This window comes from Coregonus clupeaformis, chromosome 22 (genome assembly GCF_020615455.1).
Source record: "Coregonus clupeaformis isolate EN_2021a chromosome 22, ASM2061545v1, whole genome shotgun sequence".
NCBI classification, from domain to species: Eukaryota; Metazoa; Chordata; class Actinopteri; order Salmoniformes; family Salmonidae; genus Coregonus; species Coregonus clupeaformis.
Genome location: NC_059213.1, coordinates 1102718 through 1111855, shown reverse-complemented (window position 1 = coordinate 1111855; position 9138 = coordinate 1102718).

The window sequence follows — 9138 nt, the reverse complement described above, 5'->3', positions numbered from 1 at the left end:
AGGGTGTCCTTACTCCATGACCGTCATTATGTTGTAACAATAATACAGTTTTCCTTTATTGTGCTAAATCTGTATCACGATCCATTTGAATGAGTCTTCCTTATATCTAATGACTACCACAGCTGCCCCTCTCCTTGTGTTACTCTGTACTCGTTGACGGTCGACCCCAAACATACCCTAATGATCTAATTCCAATCGCGGCCTGAGTGATTGATTTTAATTTTTCAACCAAACAAAATCTGTCATCACTGCTTTGTTTGGGAACTGTGATCTATTTTTGCCCGCTGCTGTTACAGTATGTTCTGGTGTTTGGAGGCCAATCCAGGAAGAGGTGACGTCATGATGCTATCGCTTACAATGCTCTCTCCCAACTCCCAGATGTACACACGTGTGTGTGTGTGTGTGTGTCTCGTGAGAGATGACCTCATCACTGCACTCCATTAAAACAACATCTATGTAATCTAGCAGATTTAGCTAGAATTTTGCCCCATTGTGACCCCTACTACAACAGCAGATCCATATTTAGTATGATATACAGTACTGTAGTATATCAGTGTTCTTAGATCCCTCTTAGTTGGGTTCTGTGTTTATATCAGAGATAGAATAGACCTGGATGTACAGTATGAGATGATTTCCTTTAAGGTGTTCTGTCATCACAAGGCTATAGTTACATCATCCATTTTCTCAACTTCCTCTCTCTATTAAAGATCGTTTAACTGGTTGAGGAGATGTCCTCGCACACTACTTCTTGTCACCCCTGACATCACTTCACACGAATATTGTGTATGAACGCTATGACGGATTGTTAACCCACCGTAAATGAAATCCATTACCCCATTCCCTTAATGGAGCTTCTGAATGAGCGTTGAGTGCTACTGCATTGTGTCCTTTTCAAAGGCCTTGAAGAATGTTCTGTGATCTTCTAATCACATCCATAACAACAAACGTGGATGTGTCATGAGATGTATGCCTGAAAGTGAAGGTCTATCTGAGAATTCACCAGCATGTGTCTAATAAAATACAACAACCTCTCACAGTTAGGAGTGGCACGTTGTGTCACCAACCCTTTTCTGTTGTAGCCTACAAACCCATAGCCTATAAACCCATGGCATCATGGTGGATCCTTGACTGACAGCCGTGCGCTGCTGTCTGACGCTGACTATTCCATTCATCCACCAAGTGACCGTGGCAGCTGACGCTATCCCCCCCCCCCCCCCAACCCGCCAAACCCTGGGGACAGGGGCAGCCCTGACCACCCTCCATGATGCCCTGCCTTGGGGACCTCTTCTGGGGGGTGGTTGGGTGGGGGTGGGGGGCAGGCGACCAGCCCCAACTGTGATTTTTAGACACAGCCGACGGTCTGCCATCTCAGTTTACATACGGCGGGTTCACAAATAGCACATTGTCCTCCGAGACAAACGGCAATCACCAGCGGACCTGTGATCCAATCAGATCAGGCCTGTGCTGTGTGTGTGTGTGTGTGTGTGTGTCCTTACAGGCTGTGGTTGAGTCATACTAGAGAAGTGACAAGTAGGGTACTACTGATGCATTCTTGTTGTTGCATACCATGTGTGTGAGTGTGTGTGCACGTGTTGCTGTATGGGTGTGTGTCTGCATTGTTCTTTTGCAATTTAAAGAGTCATGATGACACACAGCAATATGCTTGTTGTGGTCACTGACATGAGTGAGTGACACCTGAATGTTTCAGTATGCTACTGAGGAAGGCTTAGGGCATTGTGCTGTGCAGTGACTGGATGGAGATAGTGAGCCGACAGCCCTTGGAGACAGAATTTTAATATTACCACTCACAACATTATTTCTAGAAGGACTTGTGGAAAGCCGCGTCAAGAGAGGCGCCCGTTTGAAATGCGAGCTGGCTGATACACTGCCTGCCACGATGCCTGTCATTACTGAAAACCCTACCAGGCCTGCCAAAGTCCTCCGTTGGGGGGGAGAGAGAGCAACGTCCCCACTCGCACCGCCCGCCCGGTCTCTCTCACTCTCATCTAAACACATGTGTGTCTGTCATCGTTCGTTGTAGAGCATTCCGATGCCCGTGCCAATTCATGGATGTCTATGGAACGCTGTGCTGCAATCCAACCTTCCAGCTATGCTCTTCCTCATGCCGTCTAGCCTAGAGACAGGCTGGGTTCCAATGCTTTTAAATGGGCCAATGGCACGCTGTCCTCATGACCTCTGATCTCAAACAACTAGGTGAAATCAAAGGGGCTGGCCATGCGCCCACAACATTAAGTATATGATATTAAAGGCCCACAGTCACTAACCATTGGTTCCACCTCTTATTGGTTCCCACCTATCGCGTCTAATTTTAGTCATTTTATATCAGTGGTCACTAAGGAGTGGACAGACAGGTTTAAGATGAAGACAGGTGTACCAGGATCATAGGTCTCACTACACCAGTGATGTCAATGACTCACACTACTAACCATTGGTTCCCACCTAAGGTTACCCACCTATCGGCTTATTTTAGATCAATGGTCACTAGTCACTAAGGAGTGGACAGACAGGTTTAAGATTGAGTCGGGTGTAGTTATCTTAGGTAATCTTAGGTCTGGGTCAGTTATGCATTGAACCCTTTATTTTTGGTTAGGGTTGGTCTCGGAAGAGCTGATCCTAGATCTGTGCTTAGAAAGCAACATCTTCCATCATTTAGTACACAGGCAGTGTGTGTGTGTGTGTGTGTGTGTGTGCATGCATGCCTGTGTTTGTGTGGTTAAGAGAGATGGGAAGGTGACGACCTCTCCAATAGATCTTTTCTCTTCTCCGTCACTCTGAGGTATCCAGCTGTGTGATGACCTAACAATAGGACCTGTCATAGGAAAGAAAAAGACACACACACACACACACACACACACACATCACTAGAAAGAATGGTAGGGAAACAGCGTATGGAAGATAAGGGTATTGACTCTATTTCCCAGTTCTTCCCAAAGTCCTGGTTTCATTAAATGTCTATTGACTTTTACTATGATATTACAGTTGAGATGCATTTTCCTTTTCTTGTGTTAACAGCTATCTGAAGTAAAATATGATAAGGTATCCATTGATTATATGAGTAGACAAATTAGTTGAATCAAATTAGGATCAGTCAAACATTCCATGAATGGCCAGTGTCATACCGACCGCCATCCACCATAATCTAGGAGTCTGTCATTCTATTTTTAATTCAGATACTCTGCATGTGACAATATTTCCTGCCCTGTACTTTGTAGATACACAACATGACCAAAAGTATGTGGACACCTGCTCATCGATCATCTCATTCCAAACTCATGGGCATTATTATGGAGTTGGTCCCCCCTTTCCAAATAATCCCAAAGGTGTTCGATGGGGTTGAGGTCAGGGCTCTGTGCAGGCCAGTCAAGTTCTTCCACACCGATCTCGACAAACCATTTCTGCTTTGTGCACGGGGGCATTGTCATGCTGAAACAGGAAAGGGCCTTCCCCAAACTGTTGCCACAAAGTTGGAAGCACAGAATGGTCTAGAATGTCATAGTATGCTGTAGCGTAAAAATTTCCCTTCACTGGAACTAAGGGGCCTAGCCTGAACCATGAAAACAGCCCCAGACCATTATTCCTCCTCCACCAAACGTTACAGTTGGCACTATGCATTGGGGCAGGTAGCATTCTCCTGGCATCCGCCAAACCCATATTCGTCCGTCAGACTGCCAGATGGTGAAGCGTGATTCATCACTGCATAGAACGCGTTTCCACTGCTCCAGTCCAATGGCGGCGAGCTTTACACCACTCCAGCCGACACTTTGCATTGCGTGTGGTGATCTTAGGCTTCTGTGTGGCTGCTCGGCCATGGAAACCCATTTCATGAAGCTCCCGATGAAAAGTTATTGTGCTGAAGTTGCTTCCAGATGCAGTTTGGAACTCGGTAATGAGTGTTGCAACCGAGGACAGACGATTTTTACGCGCTACGTGCTTCAGCACTCAGTGGTCCCGTTCTGTGAGCTTGTGTGGCCTACCACTTCGCGCTAAGCCTTTGTTGCTCCTAGACGTTTCCACTTCACAATAACACTTATAGTTGACCTGGGCAGCTCTAGCAGGGCAGAAATTTGATGAACTGACTTGTTGGAAAGGTGGCATCCTATGACGGTGTCACATTGAAAGTCCCTGAGCTCTTCAGCAAGGCCATTCTACTGTGAATGTTTGTCTATGGAGATTGCATGGCTGTGTGCTCGATTTTATACACCTGTCAGCAACGGTTGTGGCTGAAATAGCCGAATCCACTAATTTGAAGGGGTGTTCACATACTTTTGTATATATAGTGTATATCAGCAAATGCATAATTTTTTTTGCAATCAAGTAATCAAAATACCTTTTACAAGGTTCTGATTCAAATAGGTTTGATAAATGGATTACCATTATGCTGTGCTCACACTGATAGTCTGTCTGGCACAGAATGTGTGCATTGTGTTTATCAGATATGATGGTGCCATAATGCAAATAGGGTGGCTGCCAGCTTTGCAAACAAATTAATTTACAGTATTTGGACAGTGAGTTGCAGTCTGTAAAAGTACAGCCAGAACAAGAGAGAGCAAACAGACACTGTTGCTGCTCTAAAACAGCAAAGTAATCAAATTTGCTGACAATTTTATTATAATTCAGGGCTCCTCCGAGAGTCCTCGTCTTTCCTCCTCAACTGCTCTAATCACACTCGCACATCGCACTGTTTTCCCAGATTTCACTTCACATTCACGTGCAGCTTGCTCTCGCCTCACTCAGACATTCTGTCGCCAGCCCCGTGACGTAACCTGCGCTAGTAACTTCCACTTTCAGCGGTTTTCCTCCGCCGCTAGTAGTCCTGAGGAGAATCTAGTTCCACCGGCTTCTCTCTGTTTGCTGCCGATGGCTATTCCCTCCAACTTGGCAAATAGTCATGTCAAAGTTGACCGTTGAACTCAAACAAAATTCAACGAAATTGAACATCATTCATGTCAAAGGGAAGATCACCATGATTAGGCTATTTAGCCTATTTCTCATCATGGCATGGGCCAATTCTATTCTATTCTGTTCTATTCCATTATTTTATATTCTGTTTTATTCTATCATGTCATATTCTATTGTATTCTATTCTTCTTTGCTTCATTTTCTTACAGGCTTCCAGATGTAGGCTAGGCTATGGTGCACTATACCACAATTGTAAACTATCAGTAATTATTATTAGCCTATGCATGGAGCCTATTTATCAATTCAGTCAATACATATAACATGGGTTTATGTCTGCAGTCTAGTATCATCTCTCTCACACACAAATCTGAGAGAGGAAAATACACTTAATGTTCCTGTCCTCCAGCCTGTGCAGTCTGCCTGCCTGCTGCCTGCCTGCTACCCTATTGTCTATTTTCATGCATTAGCATGCAGTATTAATGAGATGGTTTGATGAATTGTTGAAGCTTCGTTCTCTCTGACAGTGCAACTATCAAAATGAGGGTTGATACAAACTAAGCCATCTTTCTCCACATAAAACACAGGCCCATTGTTGATAGGTTGTAACAAAGCTGTCTTTCTCCACATAAAACACAGGCCCATTGTTGTTAGGTTATAACAAAGCTGTCTTTCTCCACATAAAACACAGGCCCATTGTTGTTAGGTTGTAACAAAGCTGTCTTTCTCCACGTAAAACACAGGCCCATTGTTGTTAGGTTGTAACAAAGCTGTCTTTCTCCATGTAAAACACAGGCCCATTGTTGTTAGGTTGTAAAAAAGCTGTCTTTCTCCACGTAAAACACAGGCACATTGTTGTTAGGTTGTAACAAAGCTGTCTTTCTCCACGTAAAACACAGGCCCATTGTTGTTAGGTTGTAACAAAGCTGTCTTTCTCCACATAAACACAGGCCCATTGTGGTTAGGTTGTAACAAAGCTGTCTTTCTCCACATAAAACACAGGCCCATTGTTGTTAGGTTGTAACAAAGCTGTCTTTCTCCACATAAAACACAGGCCCATTGTTGTTAGGTTGTAACAAAGCTGTCTTTCTCCACGTAAAACACAGGCCCATTGTTGTTAGGTTGTAACAAAGCTGTCTTTCTCCACATAAAACACAGGCCCATTGTTGTTAGGTTTTAACAAAGCTGTCTTTCTCCACGTAAAACACAGGCCCATTGTTGTTAGGTTGTAACAAAGCTGTCTTTCTCCACATAAACACAGGCCCATTGTTGTTAGGTTGTAACAAAGCTGTCTTTCTCCACGTAAAACACAGGCCCATTGTTGTTAGGTTGTAACAAAGCTGTCTTTCTCCACGTAAAACACAGGCCCATTGTTGTTAGGTTGTAACAAAGCTGTCTTTCTCCACATAAAACACAGGCCCATTGTTGTTAGGTTGTAACAAAGCTGTCTTTCTCCACATAAAACACAGGCCCATTGTTGTTAGGTTATAACAAAGCTGTCTTTCTCCACATAAAACACAGGCCCATTGTTGTTAGGTTGTAACAAAGCTGTCTTTCTCCACATAAAACACAGACCGTTGTTGTTAGGTTGTAACAAAGCTGTCTTTCTCCACATAAAATACAGGCCCATTGTTGTTAGGTTGTAACAAAGCTGTCTTTCTCCACATAAAACACAGGCCCATTGTTGTTAGGTTGTAACAAAGCTGTCTTTCTCCACATAAAACACAGGCCCATTGTTGTTAGGTTGTAACAAAGCTGTCTTTCTCCACGTAAAACACAGGCCCATTGTTGTTAGGTTGTAACAAAGCTGTCTTTCTCCACGTAAAACACAGGCCCATTGTTGTTAGGTTGTAACAAAGCTGTCTTTCTCCATGTAAAACACAGGCCCATTGTTGTTAGGTTGTAAAAAAGCTGTCTTTCTCCACGTAAAACACAGGCACATTGTTGTTAGGTTGTAACAAAGCTGTCTTTCTCCACGTAAAACACAGGCCCATTGTTGTTAGGTTGTAAAAAAGCTGTCTTTCTCCACGTAAAACACAGGCACATTGTTGTTAGGTTGTAACAAAGCTGTCTTTCTCCACGTAAAACACAGGCCCATTGTTGTTAGGTTGTAACAAAGCTGTCTTTCTCCACATAAACACAGGCCCATTGTGGTTAGGTTGTAACAAAGCTGTCTTTCTCCACATAAAACACAGGCCCATTGTTGTTAGGTTGTAACAAAGCTGTCTTTCTCCACGTAAAACACAGGCCCATTGTTGTTAGGTTGTAACAAAGCTGTCTTTCTCCACATAAAACACAGGCCCATTGTTGTTAGGTTGTAACAAAGCTGTCTTTCTCCACGTAAAACACAGGCCCATTGTTGTTAGGTTGTAACAAAGCTGTCTTTCTCCACATAAACACAGGCCCATTGTTGTTAGGTTGTAACAAAGCTGTCTTTCTCCACGTAAAACACAGGCCCATTGTTGTTAGGTTGTAACAAAGCTGTCTTTCTCCACATAAAACACAGGCCCATTGTTGTTAGGTTGTAACAAAGCTGTCTTTCTCCACATAAAACACAGACCGTTGTTGTTAGGTTGTAACAAAGCTGTCTTTCTCCACATAAAATACAGGCCCATTGTTGTTAGGTTGTAACAAAGCTGTCTTTCTCCACATAAAACACAGGCCCATTGTTGTTAGGTTGTAACAAAGCTGTCTTTCTCCACATAAAACACAGGCCCATTGTTGTTAGGTTGTAACAAAGCTGTCTTTCTCCACGTAAAACACAGGCCCATTGTTGTTAGGTTGTAACAAAGCTGTCTTTCTCCACGTAAAACACAGGCCCATTGTTGTTAGGTTGTAACAAAGCTGTCTTTCTCCATGTAAAACACAGGCCCATTGTTGTTAGGTTGTAAAAAAGCTGTCTTTCTCCACGTAAAACACAGGCACATTGTTGTTAGGTTGTAACAAAGCTGTCTTTCTCCACGTAAAACACAGGCCCATTGTTGTTAGGTTGTAAAAAAGCTGTCTTTCTCCACGTAAAACACAGGCACATTGTTGTTAGGTTGTAACAAAGCTGTCTTTCTCCACGTAAAACACAGGCCCATTGTTGTTAGGTTGTAACAAAGCTGTCTTTCTCCACATAAACACAGGCCCATTGTGGTTAGGTTGTAACAAAGCTGTCTTTCTCCACATAAAACACAGGCCCATTGTTGTTAGGTTGTAACAAAGCTGTCTTTCTCCACGTAAAACACAGGCCCATTGTTGTTAGGTTGTAACAAAGCTGTCTTTCTCCACATAAAACACAGGCCCATTGTTGTTAGGTTGTAACAAAGCTGTCTTTCTCCACGTAAAACACAGGCCCATTGTTGTTAGGTTGTAACAAAGCTGTCTTTCTCCACATAAACACAGGCCCATTGTTGTTAGGTTGTAACAAAGCTGTCTTTCTCCACGTAAAACACAGGCCCATTGTTGTTAGGTTGTAACAAAGCTGTCTTTCTCCATGTAAAACACAGGCCCATTGTTGTTAGGTTGTAACAAAGCTGTCTTTCTCCACGTAAAACACAGGCCCATTGTTGTTAGGTTGTAAAAAAGCTGTCTTTCTCCACGTAAAACACAGGCACATTGTTGTTAGGTTGTAACAAAGCTGTCTTTCTCCACGTAAAACACAGGCCCATTGTTGTTAGGTTGTAACAAAGCTGTCTTTCTCCACATAAACACAGGCCCATTGTGGTTAGGTTGTAACAAAGCTGTCTTTCTCCACATAAAACACAGGCCCATTGTTGTTAGGTTGTAACAAAGCTGTCTTTCTCCACGTAAAACACAGGCCCATTGTTGTTAGGTTGTAACATAGCTGTCTTTCTCCATGTAAAACACAGGCCCATTGTTGTTAGGTTGTAACAAAGCTGTCTTTCTCCATGTAAAACACAGGCCCATTGTTGTTAGGTTGTAACAAAGCTGTCTTTCTCCACTTTACTTTAAAACACTGTCTTTCGGCCTAGGCCTAGAGCAAGGTGTGCCTATATGAGGACATGAGAGAACATGCTCTTTTGTGTGGACACTCGCCTTAGACACTTTGTTCTCCCGACTACATAAATAGTGCTTATCGCGCCACAATCAAAGAAGGGGAACTAAGAACAAGCTTAGCACAGATCAGTTCAAGAGTTCAGATCAGTTCCATCAGATAACCACACCAGTGTTATCGCTCTGGCTCTCATATTTGCAAGAGATTACTGATCCAGTTCT